A 25559-nucleotide genomic window follows, 5' to 3' on the forward strand; every position below is an offset into this window, starting at 1 on the left:
ACTTGAAGCAGTAATCTTTGCCTCCCAGAAATGTAGCAAGCACTTAATTTGCACCGATAGCAAATCCTCAATCGAAGCTATCTTAAACCCCACAAATGAAACCCCGATGATAACAAAAATCCGCAATATAATTTCAATACACACAGGTGCAATCAAAATTATGTGGATTCCTGGGCACTCTGGGATAAATGGTAACGAAAAAGCTGACAAGAGAGCGAAAGAGGCGAATAAGGAACCTCTACACACATTTAACTATATCACTTGCAATGACATAAAGATACTAGCGAAAGAACTTGCCGCAGATAACGCAGCAACTAAATGGAAAACTTATCAGCATCCTTATATAAACTTTAACCCCTTTGGGGGAAAAAATACCTACCCTCCATCTGCATTATGTCACCAAGCAAAAACCTTTACTCGACTGAGAATCGGTCACACACTCATGACACATGCCCACCTGCTAATCGGTTCACCGAAGCCTACATGCCCTTTTTGTGGCTCCAACGAATTTACTACACTTCACCTGATAGATACTTGTACTTCCCTACAAAATATCAGAACATCCTTTTTCTCAAGCATCAAACCATCGGAACTCCTCAAACAGACAACGGTATGCAATTTAAATAAGATTTGTGATTATGTATCTAGATGTAAGTTAAGGCTATAAGACACGCTGTCATTTTTTATTATACTAATAGCCGAAGGCCATAGTAGCCAGTGCTTTAGCTCTTTAAGTGGAAGTTAATAAATAAAATAAAAATAAAATAAAAACATAGACTGTGTTAAGCTTAACAACGGTGTAAATTAAATTGACTGGCACTGCGAAAAATCTACCGACGACCAAATGCAATATTTGCGGAAAAAATTAGTAAACCTACTCTTGTTATAATCAATACATTGATTAAGCGAGGTTAAGACAATATTTGGTTCAATGCAAAATACAAAAAAGCTGTAGGGAGGCGGAGTAAAAGGTATGAAAAGATAAAATGAAATAGGAAAAAATACAAAACATACATGCGTGGTTAGTTTTTAGTTATGAGGTTAGTTATAAGAATGGTTAGAAATGCCAAATCCAAATATTTTGAAAACAGTTTTCGGCAGCATACAAAGTTGACAAGAAAACAAATCCATTGATCCTGTTAAAAGCAAAGTTGCGACAGTTTCGTAGATCTGTACTTTATAACTGAAAAATGGTAAATACTAACACAAACAAACATACATTTTTCTTGCCCTCTAACAAATTATGACAAATTTATTGTAGTTTTTCGTGTATTGATCAGTTCGCCGTCCTTGAACGTTTTCTCTCGATCAAGTCAAATTCAGCAGGGATGGATGATATACACCCTGTTTTGCCGATTTGCTTCCATATATTACTCGCAGTTTTAACATAACGCTACCCACGTCCGTTTCCCCAAAATTTTGGAAAGCCACTAAAATGTTTGCCCATACCAAAAGCCGACGGTGAACTCAGACCATCGCAACTATACTCTATCTTTTGAAGGTATTTGAATTAGTCACTTTTTTTGAGCACTTTTTTTTCTAAGCAACACAAACGCCGATACGGGTTTCGAAAAGGACATAATGGTATAACTGCGGTGATTGACGTTATTAAAGATATTCGAGAGTCCATTCATAAGAAAAAAGTCACTTTTCTTACCCTACTTAACCACGCAAAGGCTTTCGATTTAATTAACCACAGTATCTTTTTTGCCAAAACTATACAAATTTTATGAGCTTTTCGCTACTTCTATATAGTTAACTCCTTTTTTTTTAGAAAATAAGTTGCAAGTTATCTGTAGTGGGCCGCTGACATCACCTATTTTAGAATTATACAGGGTAGTTCCGCAAGGATCAATTATTGGTCCTAACGTCCTTCTTCTGTGCACACCAACGATTTACCAACAATCTTTACCGAAATGCGATCACATTTGTCTGTTCAGGTTTATCGATTTTGCAAGTTTATTGAAACAAATGTCTGTGTTCTCAAAATCAACTAAAACTTATTATTAACCGAAAGAAGTCTCAAGTGCTTGTTATCTCCAGAAAGCCCTTCGACACTTCAAATTGGCCAAAAATCTTACTTGGCGGCATTTCTGTCAATTATGTGCATAAGGCTGATCTCGGAACCAAAGATTTACTTAGGATATTCACATAAACTTAGTCGTAGGTAAGTTGTGCTGAATGCTGCGCGCGCTCATGACTACGCAAGAGTCTCTTACTTTTGCATAAAATGTACAATTCGAAAGAACTTTGGTACCTCCCTGTCAGAAAAATTCTCATGAAGCCAGCGAGAAACTCTGAATTTCTCGCTGCTACTATAGATAAAAAACACTAATGTCAGAAAGTTATTGGTGCATGCGACTTGACTTTCGAATTCTCTTCCCCAAAATGTTTTATCTCTTGCCAACAAGTGCTGCTTTGGACTAAGTGAGTAGTAAAGTCCTATCTCGACGAACCAAACTAAGATTCTATAAGGCTTCATCAAGCACGTCCTAAAGTATGGCTTGGACGATGACAACATCCGATGAGGCGTCACTTGGAGTGTTTGAGAGAAAGATTCCGCGGAAGATTTTTAAACCTTTGCCTTTTAAACAGGCGATGCAGCGGCTACGTTGGCTGGATCATGTCGTCCGAATGGATATAAACATTCCGGTTTTGAAAATATGCGATGCAGTACCAGCTGGTGGTAGCAGAGGAGGAGGAAGGCCACCTGTGTATTGGAAAGATCATTTAGATGCGAACTTCAGAGATATAGGTATTAGTACTAAGCCAGATTAATTCAGAAGTAGCTTTTCTCGTTTCTATAAACGTTAACTTGATTTGTTTTTCTATGTAAATTAAAAGATCTGTGTAAATTCTATCAGGAAAATTGTAAGCTTTTGTGACTAACTACATATAGTATGAAAAGCAGGCACGGTTGTTGCCTGGTTTCGCTCATTTTTAATACCATCGGTACTTTTCAAAAGAGCATAAATTACTCTTCGAGTGAATCCGGTAAGGGAACTTTTTATGCTTAAATTAAAATGTGCATCCCGAATTTTTTACTATCCGAGGTGGATAACTCAGACGTGTGACATATTTCAATAGTTTTAGGAATTTATTTTTTCTGACAATTAACTTAATTGGCACTATTCTAGATGACTACCATTTTTTGCCAAAAAATATGCAAAGTCATACCACTGTGCGCTGGCTTGTCTCTCAGTGTGTTATTGCAGCCACGTATCTCCTCTGCATATCTGTTAATCTAAGTATGTTTTTGTTATTTTGAGACTATTTTTTTTGGATGCGTGAGGTTTTCGCATTTCTCATAAGTGCGCTCTCACCGCTCGAGTTTTCGATCTTGCCATTCTACTTAAATATGTACACGTATGCATCAGTGGTGGATATTAAGTGCAGCAGTATCCTTTTCCGATATCTTAAAAGTAGAAATTAGGTCAGTAGTAAATAAATTAAGTGGTATAGCAAGACGCTATTCTTTATTTCAGCGCATTTTCGGAACTGGTTTTTAAATATTAAGATTGGACTACCTACCTGAATACTAACGTAATTGTACCGGTTGATTTTAAATTGTTGCATCCACGATTTGGTAGACGCTGAGTCCAACAAGGCTAAAAATCCACCAATATATTTGCAACTTATTCACATGAGAGAAAAATATTTATTTTTGCATTGACTATACTTAATGAAAATTTATCAAACGGCCAACATAGAATCACTTTTGTGATATCATTAGTTGGGTCTCACATGTAATCATATAGTTAGGGTAATAAATTTAAATTGGGAATTGGGGAGAATCTCTTCGCGCCATTTAATACAAAATAAAGTTTCAGTCTGAGTGACTCGTTGCCGTGGGATTTCTTTAACCTAATGACGGAAAGAACTGAGCGAGCCGCAGAGACTAATCGCTAAGGCTCAATTTATTATAGGAGGGTACAATTGAAGGCATATGCCCATGATATTTATATAATCGGCCTTAACAACCGCGCCATTAGTTCCGCCTTTTCTAAGCTGGATAAAGAAGCTAAACAAACGGGTCTGACGTGAACGAGGACAAGACAAAGTACCTCCTGTCATCAAACAAACAATCGGTACATTCGAGTATTGGAACCCACTTCACTGTTGACAGTTATGACTTTGAAGTTGTAAGAGACTTTGTTTATATACTGATAGTAATGATAACCTTGTAATTCAACAGGCTCAGTAGGCAATTCAGTAGTAAAGTATTCTCCCGACGAACAAAATTAACAATTTAAAACTCTCTCCTCATGACCTTTTTATTGTATGGCGCAGAAGCTGAGACGATGACAACATCCAATTACGTATTTTTGGGGTGTTCGAGAGAAAGGTTTCGAAAGATTTTTGGATCTTTGCACTTTGGCGATGGAACAATGAGCTGTATGAGTTTTACGACGACAGAGACAAAGTGAAGCGAATAAAGATCCACCGGCTCCGTTGGCTAAGTCATGTCATGCGAATGGATACAAGCTCTGAAAGTATTCGATACGATACCAGATTGTGGTAGCAGCGGAAGAGAAAGACCTCCTCTGTGTTGGAAACGTCAGGTGTCCAAATGAGAAGGAAGAGAAACAAACGACTGGTGCGCTTTGTTAAGCTGAGCCAAAAGCGTTAAGCGGTTATCGCGTCAATCAAGAAGGAAGAATAAATTTGAATTTGAAACTGGATATTAATAATCCTCTATACATTTTTTTATCTGTTAGCGTATTCCTCAGCTATTCGAAATTTGTATGGTCTAAATATTTTCTATTTTCTATAATCCGGAGCATATATCGATATCACGAAGTCTGCATAACAGAAAAAAAATTATGTGAATTTTTCGACTCAGATATCAATTTTACATAGGAATAGCAAGTTCTGGCTCTCTTGTTTTTTGTTTGGCTGCAAACCAGTGATATTTGGACTTGACTCGTGTTATGACTGTAATTTCCACATGTGCAATGTTATGACAGGACTTGCTGACTGGTTGCTGACTTTGGTTCATGTTGGCATACGCACATATTTGAGTAAATTTGCTTATGATTAGGTACAATATTTTCTATCGCCATAACTGGCATGCCCTTATCTATATATATAAATTTACAGATTGTGAACTTTTATCACTACTAAAATTCCCACCCAAGTGGTTGTATGAAGCGTTCGAAGTTCAGGACGCAAAATGGTTACCTAATGTATGTGTACTTGTATGTAGATACATTAGAGTAAGGCACATAGCATTCATATTTTTTATGTATGTTCTCTATTTGGTTTGCATGGTTTGTATTTTCTGTCGCCTGTTCTTTTTTTTTAACTCTTACAATCGGTTTTTGTTTCATTTGAGCTTGCATTGGTTGGTTGTTAGTCCAAACAATGTGGCAAAAAGTAAGCAAATTGCGTTTAAGTGCCACTTTAAAAGTAAAGTTTCAGTTATGTTGACATACTATGTACGTCTATAGTCTCTGGGTGTCTTAAAAATTTTATTGAATTTAAAAAGAAGATGCATATAAACATTTTGTTGGGACAAACATTTTTATTTGGTTGCTGATATAAGACGCTACTGATTTAGTGAGGCTTTAAACAAGAAAGCTAATAACCTATGCATGTAAAATGTTACTAGAGAATCTTGTAAAATCAAATAAAAAAATATGCTCGTATACTTTTGCTCTGACTCTTTGTTCGTTCACTTTACTTGCCGCTCATCATTTTAACCGTAAAGCGAAGAAACTGGTTTAAAAATCGCATTAATTCAAATTCGAATAAAATGCGGCACAAAAAAAGCCTAAGTATACATATAAAATTGGCACGTACATCCTTATTCGGGTGCTTGACCGAGCTCCTGCCCCTATTTGTGACATGTATAGTGATGGTTTTCTAAAAATGGAGGGACCTACAGTTTCAAGCCGACTCCGAACGGCAAAATTTTTTCTATGAGGAGCTATTTCTTGACAGAAATAAACTCATAGGCTTACCATTATCGACCGATGGGAGGCCGCTATTAAAAAAGAACTTTTCTATCAATTAGTGGTACAAGTCAGTTTTGAACCCAGAGCTTACCAAATAATAATGAGCGATAAACGTGGGTCACCGTTTTATTAAATTGTGTTTAAAATTTCATTATGCAGAAATTTATTATTATTTATTTATTATTAAACTATTATTTATATATTATTGTTTTATTAGGAAAAATATTCCCTTGTTAATGGCCCATATTATCGATCTACCAAGGCTGCTGAGAAATTTATTTTCCAGAAATTACAAAAAAAAAAAGTTACTTCCAAAAAAATTTCATTCCAAAAAATGTTTTTTTTTTCTACAAGAAAAAGTTTTTTACATGCCCCTTTCTAATTTAATTGTGTTGCAGCCCTTTCGAAGAGCTACCCACCAAATTAGGCAGTACCATTAAGTTGTACATCCAGAGGCTGTGTGACACGTGGCTTGAGACGTCATTTTTTGACGAGCATAGATTTCTAGATGCTGGGAAGATATTTCCCGTCAAATTTTATTGCTACAGAATAAAAAAATTGCAAGTTTTCGAAATTAAATTAGCGAAATTATGGATCTTGTAGTGACCAAGGTGTTGCAAATACAGATATAGTGGTGGACCGAACTGGAAAATACATTTTTGGCGTCATAATACCCTTCGCTCCTTATACTTCATTACATTACTTACATTATATGCAAGTATTCATATCAGAATATTATAATTGTATGTGTTTTCGTGCATATTCAACCTATTTGACAAACGCCCAATCAACCTATCAACCAAACAATTATAGCCCTTGGTTATTCACTTTACTTTGCCGGCAGTCATTCAATACTCATGCCACTCCAAAATATTTGTCCACTTTGACAGAGGATAACCCGACATAGTATCCTCCCCATTTTTGTTAACTTTTTTCTCCAGCGGCTCTTGCAATTTGGGCTACTTTACCGTCGGCTATATTCTGTTTCTTTTTTTTTCTTGTGTTATAGGGTGGGGGAGTTACAAGGAAGTTTGGGTGTGATTTACTTTTATGGTTTAGTAGGTATTGTTCCATAATTGGATTAGATTACCTGCTAGCTTATTGCTCGGTATATATGTATGTAGGTATATACGTGTATTAACATAGTTCTATGTAGGTTTGAAAGTGTTTATGGTGTGCCAAGTTAAAATGAATTTGCTGTTATCCGACCCCATTGCTTGGTGGGTGTGTTAGAACTATGTAGCATAGCCAGTGGCTTTGTTGTCAACGTTGATGGATGATGTTGTCACCCCAATATCTGCACCGGAGGCAATCAAATACTCATACCAGCTCACCAACTCTCAATGCTTTTTCTATTTTGATATATTTCGATGAAAAATTTCATACGTGGAAATGGAGCTCGCTTGGTAGGAAGGTAAATTTTGTGCACAGGATACATAAATATTTTAATAAAATTGATTTTTTACCGCTAAACTCTAATGTTGCTGAAAACGATGTCCTAAAAACATGCTAACTAAAATGAAAGTTGAATGTGAATAGTCAAGTGAATACTCAAAGAATATTCAATACCAATCGCTTGTGCTCTTATTCATGGAACTAAAAAAAAAAAATTTAATCGCCAATAGAAGTAAATATTGTACGTCTCTTTGAAAGCCTTCATTATGAATTTTATGGTATTAGTATTTTAATAGCAGCCGATTTGGTACAGAAATTTTAGTTATTAAATTACGAATTTTTGGGTTTTGATTAAACATTATTTTTTGATAAGAGAGAGTACCGTTCTTGCCAACAGGTGTCAACCATTAAACATTGCTTTGCGAACTTCAGTAGTAGGTAGCTTTATTAGAATTAGAGCAGCTAAGCGCAATGCATGTACATCCTTCAGCGGCTTAAAATTTAGAAAATATCGAAAAAGTCCAAAGTATTATTTTGAATCATGAAGTGTGTGATGAAAAGTGAAGTTGTATGAAAATGCAGCGTTGGTAGACTTGGAACATCTATCAGCGCGTTGAATGTAGAGGGTGGAGAACCCTAGGGTACGATCCGACAACGCACTGTCAAATTTATATGATGGTTAAATTGTGAGAATTATGATACGAATTGACTTACTATACCATGTAATCTTCAGTTCTGTTACCTATCCATACCTCTTTGTTTGCAAGCGTAATTAGATTCTTCCTGTGAAAAATTTTTTTTTGAAAGTTTCGACAAATATTTTCTTAGAAGATAACACATTTTGGTAATAGAATCAAATTGCTAAAAAACATAATCGCTTACAAGCTAATTTGAACCATTAAAACTAATTGAAACCATTTTTGTTTTGTGATGTTAAGTAAAAAATGCTTACGGGAAAAACGTAAATTCAAAAGCTTATCTAGTAGCAATTTTTAACTCTGAGAGCTTGGCTCAAATTTTACTGGTGATTTTCATTACTTGGCATACCCTTTAGCAAGGAAAAAGTGGACGTACAAGCAAACAAAAAAAGCAAACAATATTTTTTCAAATAATTGTTAAAATCAAATATTTTCGCTTTGCACAATAAGCCAAATAGCAAAAGCAATCAAATATGATAATGTTTTTAAGTATTCTTAAGTATTTAAGGCCGCTGTGGCCGAATGAGTTGGTGCGCGACTACCATTTGGAAATGCTCAGATTCGAATCTCCATGCATGTAACACCAAATAATAGAAACAATTTTTTCTAATAGCAGTCGCTACTCGGCAGGCAATGGCGAACCTCCGAGTGTATTTCTGCTGTGAAAAAGCTGCTCTTAAAAATCGTTTGCCGTTCGGTTAAACTCAAAAACAGTATGCAAGAACGAATTATACAATATGTACATATATATATGTAAGTATCTAAAACGACTTTCCCGGCAACTATTATATTATATATTAAGTAAGCATAATCGAGCGATTGAGGAGGTAGAAGACTGGGATGAAAGAATAATTAAAAACGTGTGTGTTCAAATAAATTTGCGTTACTTAAGTGAAAATGCAGTATACAGCGTTTGATATAAATAAACTCTAATTGTCGATAAAGGCAAATGCAATAACATTTGAAATTTTTTCATACTGTGAAATATTGAGTATGGCATTCGGGTGTAAATATCTTTAGCGATTGCGAAATTTTTATTAGTAGATTTTGACTTACGACTAGATTTTGACCAAGCAGTTATGATTTTGTGTTAAGCTTGAGACATATTTTACCGAAACGCGCTAAATGCTTCAAAAGCTACATCGCTCATTTACTGTAAGAACAATCCATAAAAACCCAAATTTTGAGAAAACGACTTCAAACTTTGCCAATTACTATGCATTCTTAAGAAAACGTAAAGAGATACTTTCAGCTAATGAGGTACTATTAATAGATGTCGCCATACTTTTTTACACGACATTTCTGCATACTTTTCTAAAGAAATTTGTTGTATGGATTGTGGCAATTTTGAAGTAAATGTGCGATGTGTTGATGATTTTTTAACCCTTATTTGCTGAATTTACGACTGGTACGAGCATTCTCAATCACGCAACGCTTGGTGACCTTAAGGGGGGGGTAGGGTCACAAAATCGAAATTTTTTTTCTTCACTCATCTTATAGTAAATCATTTCAAGAATGTTGTGTCAAAATTTTAAGTGGATCGGAGCGGAACTCTCAAAGTTATAGCCTTTGTAGGCACTCTACCTCGAATGCGGAGCATCGATAATTTCTCAGAGTCATTTTTTCAAACGCGTTTTTCCCGAAACGACTTTTTAAAAGTCGGTGCCAATCACAACTCCGAAACTATTCAACCGATTCTTTTCAAATTTGGCACACGTTTTCTAAATCAAAAATACCTCCCTCCCACACTGTTTTTTTTTATTTTTTTTTTTAAGGTTGTTTTTCACTTACAAATATGGCGAAATTTTTCGCCAAAAATGCTCGTTTTACGTTTTTTTGCCACCAAAACTACAAAAATGAAAAAAAAAATTGTATTAATGTGGGGGGGAGCATTACGTCATACTTTAACTGAAAAATTCGACTTCTTTAGTTTCAGATGATTCTACGACGAATGCCGATTGGCACCGCAGAGCACCTCTCGAAAAACATATCTCCAAAAAAACTCTGTCATGGGCTTATTTGTCAATATTTTATTATTAATATTTTTTAAAAACTTATTGAAAAGATGTACAATAACATGCAACTGATTTTATTAAAGTATCTTAAGCCATATTTGTGTAAAAAATTCAAAAAAAAGTGTTTTTTTTAGCGCTAAACCCTACCACCCCCTTAATGAAAATTAAAGTCTTCGATGGGATGAATTATACCAGAACATAACGAGAAAAAGTGAATAAAGTAGAAGAAGTAAGTTTATTAAAAATAACAAAAAATCATTTGTAAATCTTCATTGAAGTGAAATTTTAAATTCCATATACAACTGCATATCACACTTCGAACGAGTCTTTAAGTCATTGTAAGACCGAATATCGAGAAACTGTTAACTCTCCTCTTTTGCCCGATAATGCACCAACTAATGGGTTAAATGGGTTAGCTATACGAATATATGGCAAAAGAGGCAAACTATTTCCTTAACTCATTCACCATATTCGCACCCTACGATGATTATCTCTTCAGTATTTGGCGACGAAGGTAAAGCGTCGTGAATCTATTGAAGCTATTTTAGCTGTTGTGACCATCACCTGAGAAGACTTTCCTAAACAGTAAATGAAAAGTGGTACGCTGGGAGCCAATTGCGGCTATTTATCCGAAAGAATATTTCACACATAATGCCCCCAAATGAATACGAAAATAAAGAAAAACCTTAATGAAAAACCCTATATGTCCGCTCTTAATCACCAAACGCTCACTACTCTACCACTCGTACAATCTATGGTCGCGAATTCAAGTAACGAAGTTAAACCCAAAGATTAACCAGCGAAATTATGCAACACAAACAATAGTTGAAAATTCGTAAAAAGTCTCCTTCAATTTTATGGCCAGTTTTAATGGTTCGAATGACTCTGGCGAAAGGATTGCCTGGTCACAGCGTCATCACCTGCTGTGGTGCTTTACCGGACGCTGTTGGTTATCAGAACAAGCTTACATACAAGCCTACCAATGCACGAATAAAAGCAGGGCAACAAAAACTACAACGTCAACCATGCAAACAACCGATAATAGGCCCAAAAATTTTGCAAAAGCGCATAGTGATACCTGAACTTACGTACAAAATGACATGACTACACTGAAGTGAGTTGAAAGTGAAGAGCTACAGAGAACTGAGGATGTAAGAGCGAATAATGAAAACCAAAGGAATAGCTCAGATGTGTACGAGTAGTAGTACAAAAAATTCCAGCCTCGGTTGTGTATTATGGGTGCGTATGTATGTGTATGTAAATGCTTTTGGATACGTACTAATGTATAGTATATGTATGTAAAATAAGTTGTATGGCCTCTCATTTGGTCTTTATAAAATCACAATTTTCATGCTGAATACAATGGACAGTCGGTCGTGAGAAGCAGCAACCGGAACACAGAAAGCAAAATACCAACTACAGCAAAAACATAAACCACAAGCCACGCAACAGACATACCAAACAACAACGTGGATTCTCTTGATTCGAAGGACAATGGGAAACGATTTTAAAGCGTCAATGCGTAACCGCAATTTAAAGGGTCGCACACGTGACTGCGTCATTTTGCGGTGACCATCAGATCTTCACTTTCCTGGGTATTTTATTCTTTTTTGGGAGGATTTTCAACAATAAAAGCCAGCGAAAATCTTTAGTGGGTAGCAGTGATTTTTGGTCCAAGTGTGCAAAACGATTGCTGAAGGATAGAAAAAATAAAACACTTGCATATACAAAAATAAATGTATGTATTTTAGGGCGGAATAGTTGGTCTGGCACGATTTTGTCGATATACTTCCTAGTCGATTTGCCAACTACGTACAGTTCTAACAGAAAAGTTCGCTCAGAGCATAGCTCCGAAGTTAGTATCGACCACTAATTTTAAAAGAACCTGTATTTAATTAACACGAAGTTAATATAATATGAATATTAATTTTACTGAGGTGTTACGAATGTGGTTTTGTTTTATTACAAACTTATACTTCGAAGTTTTTTGGTACTAGGAACTAATTTTTAATATCTATTTTTCATTTAAAGAACCCCCAGATGCTGCTACATAGAAACTTTATGTATTTTTCTAATATTGCACGTAATAGGAAAATAGACTGCATTTAACTTTTTGATGCCTAAATCAAGCTAAAACTTGCAAAAAAAAAAAAAAACGATTAGATACTACATATTTCAAAAATCGGATTTTTATACCAAATATAAACAAATATAGATTCTTCGTACCAAAAAATCCCATTGTACAAGTTTGTATCAAAAAAATTAAATTCATAATATTTGATTAAACATATATAATTGACGCTACACCCCTTGTTGGATATCTGGTCGAGCTCCCCCTCCTATTTGCGGCGAGCGTCTTGATGTATTTATACAAAAGGAGAGGCCTACAGTTGGTTCTTTATGAGAAGCTTTTTCATGGCAGAAAGACTATCTTTATCAAAAAATACGCGGAATATATTCTGAAAATACAAAATATAAGTCTCTTCCTCAAAAGTGAAACTGCAAAATCAAACTGCAACGCACTTATCCCAGCGTTTGATTCAGTTGTCGAAGCATTACTGGAACTCTATTTTCGGTGTATGGTAGCCATCATCAAGTCCTTTTTTTTTGGCGAATCGCTTCACATAAATGTTTTATAACGCCCAAATAATAGTCCAATCATATTAACTGTATGACCTTCTTGCAAAAATTTGGTGCGTACATTACCATTGTAATCCATAAAAGCCGTTTTTTTACCTCAAAACAACGTTTTTTTTTTGGCTTTGGTTGATTCGGACTCATTCACCCGTTTGATGTCAGGATTGCATGGCGTACTCTCGTCAATGATGGGTCGAATTCAGCATTGGAAATCATGCATTTGGCTATAGTAAAGCAGCCCCTTTTTGGATGAAAGTCAGGTCCTTTGGGGCCATCTTTGCAGCAATGCGGCGTAAAACCCAAATCATTACTACAATGACCTGAACGGATCCATAAGCAATATTGAAGTCTTCTATCAGTTCTCTAATGGTCAATTTGCCGTTATTGATCAACTTTTCTTTCACTTCATTGATGTTTTCATTAGCTTTTGATGTCGCCAGCTCACTTCTTATCATCCGAACGATTAACGGACTCACGATATCTTCTGTAGCATTCATGCCATTCTTTAACGGCTGTTTTCTTTAGAATAACATTACCGACAGTTCCCAATATTTCTAAGATTATCGCACCATTGAATCCATTTTTAATGCAAAATTTAATGCAGGCTCGTTGTTGCAAATTCAAATCCATTTTTAAAACTTTGAAAAATAGAAACCACGACAGAGGTAGATTTACTCAGGACGACGTAACTATTCAAAATACCAAGCAACAGCGATAATATCATACGTTGTTAGGAATGATAATCACAGATGTAAACGTAAACTTCTGGAAACTTTTTGATTCAGGTGGTACATGCGGAAGTTTGTCATTTCTTTCCGAGATGTGACCTCTTTAGAGAAAACTTGCTCTATCGTTTGGTGTTTCATGCCCGATGTTGCGAACCTGAGCACTTCCGTGTGGTAGTCACGCACCAACGCATCCAACTACGGCGACCGCCTTAATAATACAAATATTCTTCTAAAATTTGGAGAGCTTAAAATTTTTTTCTTGGAATTTTATGTAGAATCTAAAAATTCTTGGAAAGATGTCGAACAAAATTAACCCGCCCTAATGCATACATGCATACATACATATATATATATACATAGCTGTAAACGAAAATCCCTGCTTTTGGAAATAAAATGTGCGCATTGGCACGTCAGCGCTTTCGTAATGGTTGTGGTGGTGAATAAACTTTATTTTAAATAATGCGTGAAGATTATCAAGGATCTAGAGCGTAGGAGGCAAATTAAGCCACACAAAAATATTAAAATTAAAATTTATGCTGAAGTGTGTGCGAAGTAATGTTTTTGTTCACGCCTCCTGATACACTTTGCGCAAAAATTATATTAAATTTGTTTGTTTAGTTTTTGGTTTAAACGCCCCTTAAATTTTATTACAGTAAGCTCTATGGCATAAATTCGTTTCGAAATAGGTTTTAGCGAAATGTTTGCTCTAACTTTTGGTAAGCCATTAGTGATTTTCGACCTTATCTTTGTAATTATATGTCATCCAAAACAACAATTTTTAGTTTGCCCCAACTAAAGGCATATACTAAAAACGTTTGGTGGTTTCATTAAAAATTTATTTTGAATAAAAATCTTATTTACATTTTAATTATTTATTATAGAAATTCCTCGCCTTTAGTTCTTATTACAATATATTACAAAGACCCTTCATAGTCCTCGGGTTGCATTCGGATAAGTTGTAGTTTATTTTTGCTAGGCATTTTTTCTTAAACGTATCGACGAGATATTGTTGAGATTGAAGTTTCCTTGTAGCTGGTAGTACAGGTTCCTTCTGTAGTAAGTATATTGGACGTCAATTGCCAGCAATATAGGAGATCTTAAATACAATATCTCATTTTCTCCGGTAAGTCAAAATTTATTTTAGTAGATCGCTGAAGTTTTATAAAAGTTGAAAAATTTAAGAAGTTATTTCAATTTAGTCAGAAGCAAAATGAATCTCAATGAATATCTCTTTAATAAAGATTTGTATGCAACTATTATTTTTTGTACTTATAAAAATTAAACTGATTATTTTTTGCAGAAGTTACAATAGTTTGATGCAAAATAAAATGTATAATGCTGAAGATTTTCTTGAATATTCCACCTGCAAGCTTATGCATATTTCAAATAATGTGTCTCTAAATCACTTTTAAGGGTTAATCCGCTGCAAATGGTACACAAAAATCACGCCCATTTTCTACCTAGGGCAGGGGTGAAGCCTAAAAGTTATGAATTGCAAATTACGCAAATCGATTTTGTTGTGGTTACCATTCAGTTTATTAAGGTTCTGATACCATTCGTGAGCCGTGTAGGCTCCAACTTAGGGGTATGGTTTTCATATTTAGAGTCGTGTTGTGATAGAGTGAAATATATTTGAAATACCTGCACTTTCATTGACAGCGCCGCGTCAACTGTAGTGGGTGCCGGGGCACAGACATAAAGAAGCAGACGAGTGAACAAATATATTAAGGAGGTAGAAAACAACAGTGGGTAGTCGATTTTCGCATTCGCTTAGTTTTTAAAAACTGGGGGGATTAATCTAGAGACTTGCTTAGTATGGCGCTTTTTTGAAATACTCGATGAATGCGAGCCCTAAAAGTGATGAACTTCGGAAGAGTGAACATAACTCTATCGATTTCTCTAAAAAACTTTAAGATTATCACTTCTTGTGTAAATGCGTCCGTACTTCGGTCCCTCGAAGAATGTTTAGTTCTTGAACTTTCTAAGAAATCAATTTTTATAGAGGCTGACTCAACTCGGGTCTGACTTGGGCAGAGACTCACTCGAGGGGATGATGGATAATTGATAAACAAGTACAGATATGAGTGGGGAGAATTTTCCTGAGAATCTTCATGGAATGTCGCTCTCAAGCCACAAGTCTTTCCAATAATAGCCTTATCTAACTTAAACCTTAAGAAAAAATGTATTCTCTCATCCTGGCATAGCATTTAATTTTAATGAAATAGGTTCAAATATAATTTTCAGGCTTAACTTCGTCCTAGCGGTAAATAAAAACTGAAATATGTCAAAACAAAACAAGAAGATAAAAAAACCAAGCAAAAAAACATTATATAAAATAGCTGAAACTCAAGTAATAGCTGAAAAATTCAAGCAATGATAAAAGAGGCAAAAAAGGTATTTATAAAGTAGAAAATTACTTGATTGGAAAACATTGATAGAGCCGATCAACCGAACCGAACGAAGATAAATAGAAAAATGTTTGGCAACCTAAAACTTTGTTCTGTCACACAAAAGGGAACAAATTGCGAACTAAAGAGCATCCCAACAAGTCAAATGAAAGGAACCGTAGGGAAAGTGCGGTGGCTGTCGACCAATGATAGTCAACTTTTACATGTAAGAGCTTTGCAGAATGTGTGTTTGTATGGAATGTTTTTATCAACGTTGTTGTTGTCTTTTGGGTGCTTTAGCAGTGTTGTGACGCTAAAGTGTCAAAAATGTATGTCCCTGCTGCAGTGCTGTTTTCTAGATAGGCCAAAGTGCTTGAAGATAGGACATGGCACAAAATAATAAACAACAACATTGACAAAAATAACGATGTTAATAAAACCACCATGCTGATAACAAAAACAACGAATATAAATAGGCAAGTTAAAAAAGGTTTGCTTAGAAAAACTCTCATGAATTTGTTACGTTTGGAGCTTGAACAAAACTAGGAGATGCAGGAACTAATATGGCACAATGGAATGCAGAATATTGTTTAAATATTCTGCCCCAATTTTTGGCAAATGCGGTAAGGAAAGTATGCAGCTAATGAACTAATTGCTTTGTATACCGCATAAGAAAAGGAGAGTTCGTTTTTCACATTCCTTATTTGAATGGAGCGAATTTTACCTAAATTGGGTCAAAATCAGTATACGAGGACTGCCATTTAAGGTTGGCGATATGAAAATACTAGGGTTAATATATAATTCTAAAGTTTAACATTTTTAATGATAAACCATCTCAGAACATTTCCATATGATTGAAATTTGTGTTATCTGCAGGTACATCAAAATTACATCCTGGGCAAAAAAAAAAAAATATGGTAGATGATTTTTTATAGCTTTCGACGTGGACTAAACGAACTGATTTCGATTTTTGTTTATAAATCACCATATCGCTTCATCGTTTTTCACTAGTTTCACTGGTTTCCCCAAGTAAAACTCAGGTCGCTTTTCGATACCGAAGGAATTTCCTAAAAGTCGCCCATAATCAATCGTTGAGTAAAAAAATATCAATTGCATTTGATAATAATCACGTAGGGCCACAAATAAATTATTATGCATTTTGTATAGCTTTTTGGATCTTTGCATTTGAGCTACGCTCCATAGGTTGCGTATACGCACCGGCGTTAATATTCACTACACTGCATGAGGCGCGCACATATTACTTTTGATTTCAAGGCCACAGCAAACACAAGTGTTTATTGAATCGCTCACTTTTCAACATATTATTATATAAGTAAGTGTTGATTCAGAATGTGTGGCACAAAGCCATCTGCCAGCTTGGAAATCACTGGCTGATACACTGACGCAGTCAGGTAGTTCGTGTTAAACAAAGTTATAAAAGAAAGTAGCAGACAAAAAAATAAGATTTTGTGAATGGAAAATAAATGGTACACCTTGTACCACTTGTACCACCAGACTACACTAAAACATAATAACTTCAAGCTTGCTGCGCACAAATAGATGCTTTATTAAGTATGACCTAATTTTCATAAATAAGGAAAAATTACTCACGATTGAACTATGAACTAACAAATTGGCACGATGAAAGAAACATTGTTTAGAAAACGTGCGTATCTCAGTAATGACTTATTAAAACGCAGTATATGTATAGCTCCACACCTATTTTAGATTGCACAAAATATTGTGGAGAAAATTCCGTCCATCCGTCTGTCTGATGTCACAAATTATGCCTCTCATTGCCTTCGAATTTGTTGAATTACTCAAAGTAACGAAGCAAGTAAAGCACAAACTATTGCAAGTTTTACTAAAATGTGCGCTGGTATATAAAATTCGTTCCAGAATGCATTTAGTGCTTCCTTACACTTTTTTGAGTTTGTGTTTTTGTTTCTTGTTTTGTTATTGGTATAACTATTTAACCATAAGTGCCGCACATCAGCAAGCTTTAAGCATACGAGTATGCGCTCCTACATAAATATATATATGAAAATACTTAGATGAGCTTGTCAGTGGCCAATTACAGACATCTGTATTCTATGTGGTTAACGCTTATGGTATGGCCATCTATCTACACATGTATATTTGCATTAGTTGGATATTTGCTCAAACGGTAAACAACACCTTGGGGAGTGTGCAACTAAATAAATACGTTTCTTAATATCTGTATGTGCATTTATATACTCGTATGTATGTATGTATCTAGATGAGTTAGAGGAGCGATTAGAGTTGTGTTACTAATTTATATTTGTATTATCATGTAGCTGCAGCAGTCGAGTGGGCTTGTGCGTACCTCTCCTTCAGTAGGTCTAGTGTTCAATAACTACACTGAATATGAAACGGGAAAGGATAGAAAATGTTTTTGCATGGAAAATGTTTGCAATAGAAAATCTCCGAGTGTTTTTCCGACATGAAAAGTGCTTTCCAAAATTCGACAACGATTCGGAGAATTCTGTTATGCGTCCCATTTGCAGTTTATCCATTTGCAGAAAAACATCAAGAGACACATCGCAAATTGAATGGGTATCTTGGCCCAATAATTGATAAAGGAGTTGTGCGACATATGTATAGTACATATATGTATAGTATGCATGTATATATAGAAGCATGTAAATGTCTCGATATGAGTGAATCTACGAGTATGTGCGTACCACTTCGTTTATGAATTTGCTGAAAAAGCTTTCTCTGCAATTCTAAGCACTGATATACCTTGGAGTTATTACTTACTTATACATATATTAGCATATGCAAACATATGCTACAATTAATCGGAAATCTACACCCGAAGTGCCTTAAGAGTACATAGCTGCCAGTGCATAGCACAAACATTAAAATCTAATAGCTACGTTGGTGCGTTTATGTACAAAATGACTTACCAAGCTACTTAAAAAACGTTTAGTAAGTTATTAAAAAACAGTTCTTAATTGCAATTCCTGCACTCCTACCTTCTATGAGACAAAGTTTGAATTAAAAATTTAAATTTATTTAGCAAATCCATTTGGATTGCGTAAAATATTATTCAAACGAAATTATTTCTAAAGAATCAAATAAAAAGTGGGAACCAATTAAATCCCTAAAAGACAGGAAAAATGGCAGAATCATGTATAAAGAGTGGTTTTTTAAGAGCTATAGGAAAGTTTTTCAAACAAACACACGTAAAATTCAGAAAAATGCATGAAATTTTTATTTAAATCGATAGTACAGTCCATATAATTTAATGTTTGAAGATTATTTCATGCAAATGTTGACCGCGACTGCGCTTCAAATGGTTCATCCGCTTAGTCCAACTTTGGTATACTCTTTACAATGTTTCGGCCGGTATCTCACATATAAATGTTTTAATGCTTTCTTCCAATGCGTTAATTGAAGCAGGCTTGACTGAATAGACATGACCTTTAACATAGCCCTTCAAAAAGTAGTCTAAAGACGATATAAGGCACGATCTGGGTGGCCAATAGACAGGTCCCGAACGGGAAATAAAATGTTCACCGAACTCGCCTCTCAACAAGTCCATTGTTACGCGTGCTGTGTGGCATGTGGCACCGTCTTGCTGAAATAACATGTCATGCAAGTCAAGCACTTGCATTTTGGGCAAAAATAAGTTGGATATCATTTCACGGTATCACTCACCATTCACAGTTACGTTACTTACGTTACGATTCGCAGCATCTTTGAAGAAGTACGGTCCAATGATACCTCCATCCCATAAGCCGCACCAAACTGTGACCTTTTCTGGATACATTGGTAGCTCTTGCAATTCTTCTGGCTGATCTTCACCCCAAAATCGACAAATCTGCTTATTTACGTACTCATTGATCCAAAAATAAGCTTCATCGCTGAACACAATTTTTCGACTTTAAACTTTCTTAACAGAACACGCATTTTTATAATAAAATTCAATGATTTGCAAGCGTTGTTCGTTTGTAAGACGATTCATGGTTAAATTATAGTTCAAACTGAACATGTTTGACAGTGAAACAAAACACGAAACGTGCGTCAGCTGTTTAAACCAACTGTTATAAATATTATAACATAAATATTATTTATATATCCACATAAATATATACATGAATATCTACATATGTATTCACATTACGTTAAATTAAGTTTATTCAATGTAATTTCTAAGATATCGTTAAAACTGAATCATTAAAAAGTGGCGGTAATTTCAGCATTAAGTGGAATTTGTTTAAGGGGTTATACCTATACACTTAGAATTTTCAAAAAATTGATTTGGTTTTTATTTTATTTTCTTAATGTAAATATTTTTAAGAATGCACATAGAAAATTTAATATCGTTCCGGTGAATATTTTCGAAGTTACACGCAAATTTGAAAAGGCGTTTCAGAAATGAAACGAAATTTAAAGAAATTGTATTGGGTTAAGGAATAAGTTCGTAATGAAGACTTTTATTTAAATAAAAATCAGTAATTATGTCACCTAGTTGCTGTTTACAACCTCCTCCCACCTCTCGACCAATTTGTCATTGATGCGGTTTCGCCAAAAATGCTCTAAAGTCAAGGAAATTGTTGAGCCAGTTTTTACGGACCTCTTTGTTATGGAAGATAACGCCTTTCATATGGTTTGACAGAGAGCGGAAAAGATGGTAATCAGTTGATGCAATATCCGAAGAATATGGCGGATGCTGGACGACCTTCCACTCGAGCTCTTGGAATGCGGCTTAGACGACTTGTACAACATGGGGTCTGGCGTTGTCGTGAAGGATAATGGTTTTATCATGTCAATCAGGTCTTTTCATTCGAATGGTCTCATTCACGCAGTGTAGCTGGGCAATGTAGAGTTCCTTTTCTCTCTCTTTTCGAGCTCTTTTCGAGCATTTTCCAGTGCACCATGCCCTCCCAGTTCTACCAAACACATATCATTATCTTCTTTGGATAAAGATTCGGCTTTGGCGTATCTTCTGGAGCCATCCACTCTCTTCTTTGCTTTATATTGATTTATAGGCACCATTTCTCATCTTCCGTGACCGCGTGTTGATCGATGGTGGGCGAGATGCTGAGAAGCAATTTGAAGTCGACTTCCTTTTTACCCCTTGAGGCACCCTGGCTCCCAATTTTTCTGTAAATCCCATTAAATGAAGCTGATTGAGAATAGTTTTATGATCGCTGTTCTTTTTTTCCACCAATTCACGACTGGTTTTTCGACTGTTCTTCAAATGTGATTTTAGACATTCTTCATCGAATTCAGAAGGCCTTCCGCTGCGGGACGTGTACTCGACATCGAAGTCGCCATTTTTAAACTTTACAAACCATTTCTGTGCTGCAGACTTGCCTATGAAAGCACCTTCTCTGTACATGTCGTAAATGTTCCGGGCTGTTTCACCAACTTCTTCACCTCGATGGAAAACAAAGAGGAGCAGTTGTCGAAAATGTTGATTTTTGCATTTTTGCCGCCTTGTTATTGCATTCTATACATCGAAACTAATAAAAAATTAAATAATTCAAAAACATCATTAACACAGTTTTGTAGAGCAGAAAGAGTTCTATCGAATGAATACTTAGTCTTTGCCAAACAGCAAACAAATCGTTGTAAAATAAAATAAAATATAACAACGCTATGAACTAATTCCCCAACCCAATATAACCATAATCTGAAAACGCGTGTTGCCCTCTTTGACGTTTCTGAATTACAAAATACGCCGATAAGTGACAATAAAATAATAACAGATTCGCCAATTCATTGATGTTTATCTAACGACGTAATACAGTTACAAAAACACGAAGTAGCTTGCGATGATGCTTGTTCAGGCCATAATCGTAGCATTAAAGTGGCATTAAGTTTGGAGAAATAATAAATAATATTGTCATCAAATAATAGTATTGAAATAATAGACCACAAATGTTTGCTATCAACTCATTCCTTTTCACCGTGAGTTTGGGTTGATAGAAATGAAAATAAAAAAGGAAATTACTTATACTCGTACAACTCTGAGCATTATTATGAATTGATACATTTTATACGAGATACATTTTCGAAAAAAATTAATGTTGCAGTCGGATCAATGAAATCACTAGAAGAGTCAGCAGCAAGAAGAGTATAAACTATCGCAGACGGATTTGTCTCTTTGCTGCAAAAGTAATAGATGGGATTTTTGAAAAATGGATCTTATAAAATTTTCCATAAAACTTCTTTAGAAGATTTTAAAGCCTACGTTTTGGAACCTTCACCTCCGAAAAGAGGAAGAGCAAAAAAGGTTAAGCTATTTCTATTGTAAAACAACTTTAGACCAGTACCGGAAGAACATTTTAGGAATCTTAAGAACTCGAAATGTTAAAAATTGATTTTTTTTTACTAATTATTCATTAACGTTATCGTCATGAATTATTTCATTAAGGTTATTACTTTAAGACATTTATGGGAAATTCAGTTAATTTTGAAAATAGGCTAAGTCAATTCGATCTTTAAACACAAATATTTTGTATAAAATTAACACACAACTTCATATTCATAATAAATTTCGGTCAACCAAGACTAACAAGATTCTAAATAAAAACATATAATGTAAAAATATTTTCAAATGCAATTCTTAAATACCGCGTAACAAGAAATTTATGACTTTGACCGCTTTCATAACTATGGTCACATACGAACTTATGGGTGCTCTTATACAATAATAGGATTTTCTTATTCTGAAACACAGATACTCTAAATTTTATGATTAACACTTGCCTGCTCGTGGGTCACATGTTGGGACTTATATCAAAAAGGTTACCCTTTAGGCCCAAGAGAAATTGAGTCACGTCCATTTTATTTTATATCTAAAGAGGTACGTGCACAGGGACCAAACTGTAATGCTATCTATAGACATCGCATCTGTAGGTGAAACGTGCATCTGTGGAAATATAGAAAACGAGAGATGTTTACATATATAATTCTTTCAAAAACTGCTGTACCAAATATGGGGATAGTGTTATAATATTAGTCTACTTTCTTTTTACCAACTATATTGTCATCTTATTGTTCACTTGATTGCCTAGGGTTTACCCTTAAGTAGTGCATTTTTTAATATGTATGTATTTGATAATAACTATGATAAGTAGCCACCCATTCGGTAAATGACCACTGTCTACATATGAAGCTTCAAATCGTAGAAAAAAATTCTAATAGTTACGGAGGCGTTAAAGATTGCAGCTGCAACTCTGATTCATGAAAACTATAACTATTACAATTTAATATAGAATATTTTCTTAAAATCACCTGCAAATACCCTTCGCGTCTGGTTTAATCTAGTATTGGCTGTTGCGTACAAACTACTTGTGTATAAAGCAATGTGTGCAATAATAAGCAAATGATTCTACATACTATGGGAATTTTCTAGCTGAAATACTACGATTCATTTAACATACTTATTTTCCTTTTGTCAAAATTAGTTGATTTATTGATTTAATAAATTTTTATTCGTTCAAATTTATTGCACCGCATAGTGTAGCACGTGTAGCCAAAAATAGTAAAAAATGGAAGTGAAGGCTTGAGTAGTATTTAATTGAGGAGCGTTTACAATTACTTTGACTAAAGGATGGTTGAAAGCTATTTCACAATATCCTTTTTTAATATGAAAATTCTCCTTTAAGATTAAAAAAAAGTTTTTTATTCAAAAATTACTTTTTTGTAAACCTATAACTCTTTATTTATTAACAAATATTCTATATTTTTTCTATAGTCCACTTTTCATATAATTGTCCTTCAACTATTTTTTCTCCTATTCGCTTAAAACTTTTCGTTTCTATCAATTCATATGAAAGCCATTAAGGTGTAAATGAAGAAAAATGGGACATAAAATGATTGATAGTAAAAAAAAAAACAAAAAAATGGATATCCGCTGTTTAAATATTGCCATTTTTTAAAGGACAGTATTTATTACAAAATTAAAGTTGCGGCCGCTCTAGCCGAAAGGGTTGGTGCGTGATTGCCATTCGGAAATGCGCAGATATATCAAATGAGAGAAAAAGTTTTTTCGAATAGTAACTGTCCATTGGCAGGCAATGGCAAACCTCTGAGTATATTTCTGTCATAAAAAAGCTCCTCATAAAACATAAATACCATTCGGAGTCGGCTTACAACTGTAGGTCCCTCCATTCGAGGAGCAACATCAAGTACCACGATACAAATAGGAGGAGCTCGGGCAACCTCCCGAAATGAATGAATTATATAAATATGGAAAAATGAAAAATAATTTGAGTGCACTTAGGCATGAGTAGAATCACAATCTAATAGAACTTTAACAGACCAAAATTAGGTTAAAGTTCGCGAACTCGATTTGGAGTTCATTTCAAAGATGCGAGCGTGTAGACATGAAAGGAATTTTAAGAAGAGGTCCATCAATTGGTTGCATTATACTCTTTCGCTTGTGATACATAATGAAGAAGCTTGCGCAAGTTGTAAAAGCGATACTCGTGAAATATTCTTCAGATTCATATTTGTATGCGTAAAGCACACATGCGAACCAAAATGGAAGCAAAATCGATTAACTTTTAAGGAGGCGTGGCAATGTCGATCCCTACCTTATATCATACTTCTTCTTTCCTAAGTGAATGCTTTCTATTTTTGGCCGCCGCTTATATGAGAACGTCAAATGTGCATCGCTCTCAAAGATGCATCGATATCCTAATTAATTCACCTACTATATATGTATGTATTGTCACATGATTTTACTGATGTGGCAAGGCTTAATAACAGATGGTCATGACACATCATGGTTGAGTTTTTCTTTTTATAAAAATATGCTGACAGAATGTAATTGTCCACGGTTGTTCATGGTTGTATTTGATAGTTGTGTTTCGTTATTGTAATTCTATTAAGTAAATAAATAAAAATATTCTGGCACTATTCGGAACAATAAAATAGTACTGACAGTATGCACTTATATAATCCAAATATCAAAATATTTTTTTAATATATTTTCCAACTAAAATTGACTGCATTGAAGAGATGGTTTAAATTGCAGAATGCGAAAGAGATCAACTGGTACCATATCGTGTGAATACGGCTCTGTAAAACTATATTAGTTCAGATTTCGTACGGAGGTTCCCAAAGAATGTCCATAATTTTAAGGAGGTTCAGCATTGTAATGTATAAAACAACAGACTTTCCACAAAACTGACCCTTTTTAACTTATTTGGTTATTCAAGTGTCATTTAAGGCCAAGGAAATATTAATATTATTTATTTACCATCTGGTGTTGTTATATTTTAATTTTGCTAATTCTTCCATTTGACTGGCACGTAAATTTTTTAAGAGAATATTAATTACTACCCTAATGTATTCGCATTTGAATTTAAATAAATAATTTTCAATGTCATTAAATTCAATGAGTCCCATTAATTGCTTTAATTATGCGAAGCGTTTAATTATGTATGCAGCTTTATCAGTATCAAATGAAAATCTCAATTTAATCATCAGTTGTTATGATAGACACCGCTACTAAATGATTGTTGTAATGTGCACAATGTCATTTGATTCAATATTAGTCATAAAAGTGTATGCCCATGTCAGTAGTGAATAATTCCTAGACGGTACTGTTTTTAGGTCATTGACAAGTTGACAGATGTACAATTTTACACGACAGAAACAATGCTATAAATGAATGAAATTAAAATGATCGATCTTAAAGAGCAGTATATCGCAAAATACATGATTTCTGTGGTGGAAATAATCATTCGAATGAGTC

This window comes from Anastrepha ludens, chromosome 4 (assembly GCF_028408465.1).
Source record: "Anastrepha ludens isolate Willacy chromosome 4, idAnaLude1.1, whole genome shotgun sequence".
In the NCBI taxonomy this organism is placed as follows: Eukaryota; Metazoa; Arthropoda; class Insecta; order Diptera; family Tephritidae; genus Anastrepha; species Anastrepha ludens.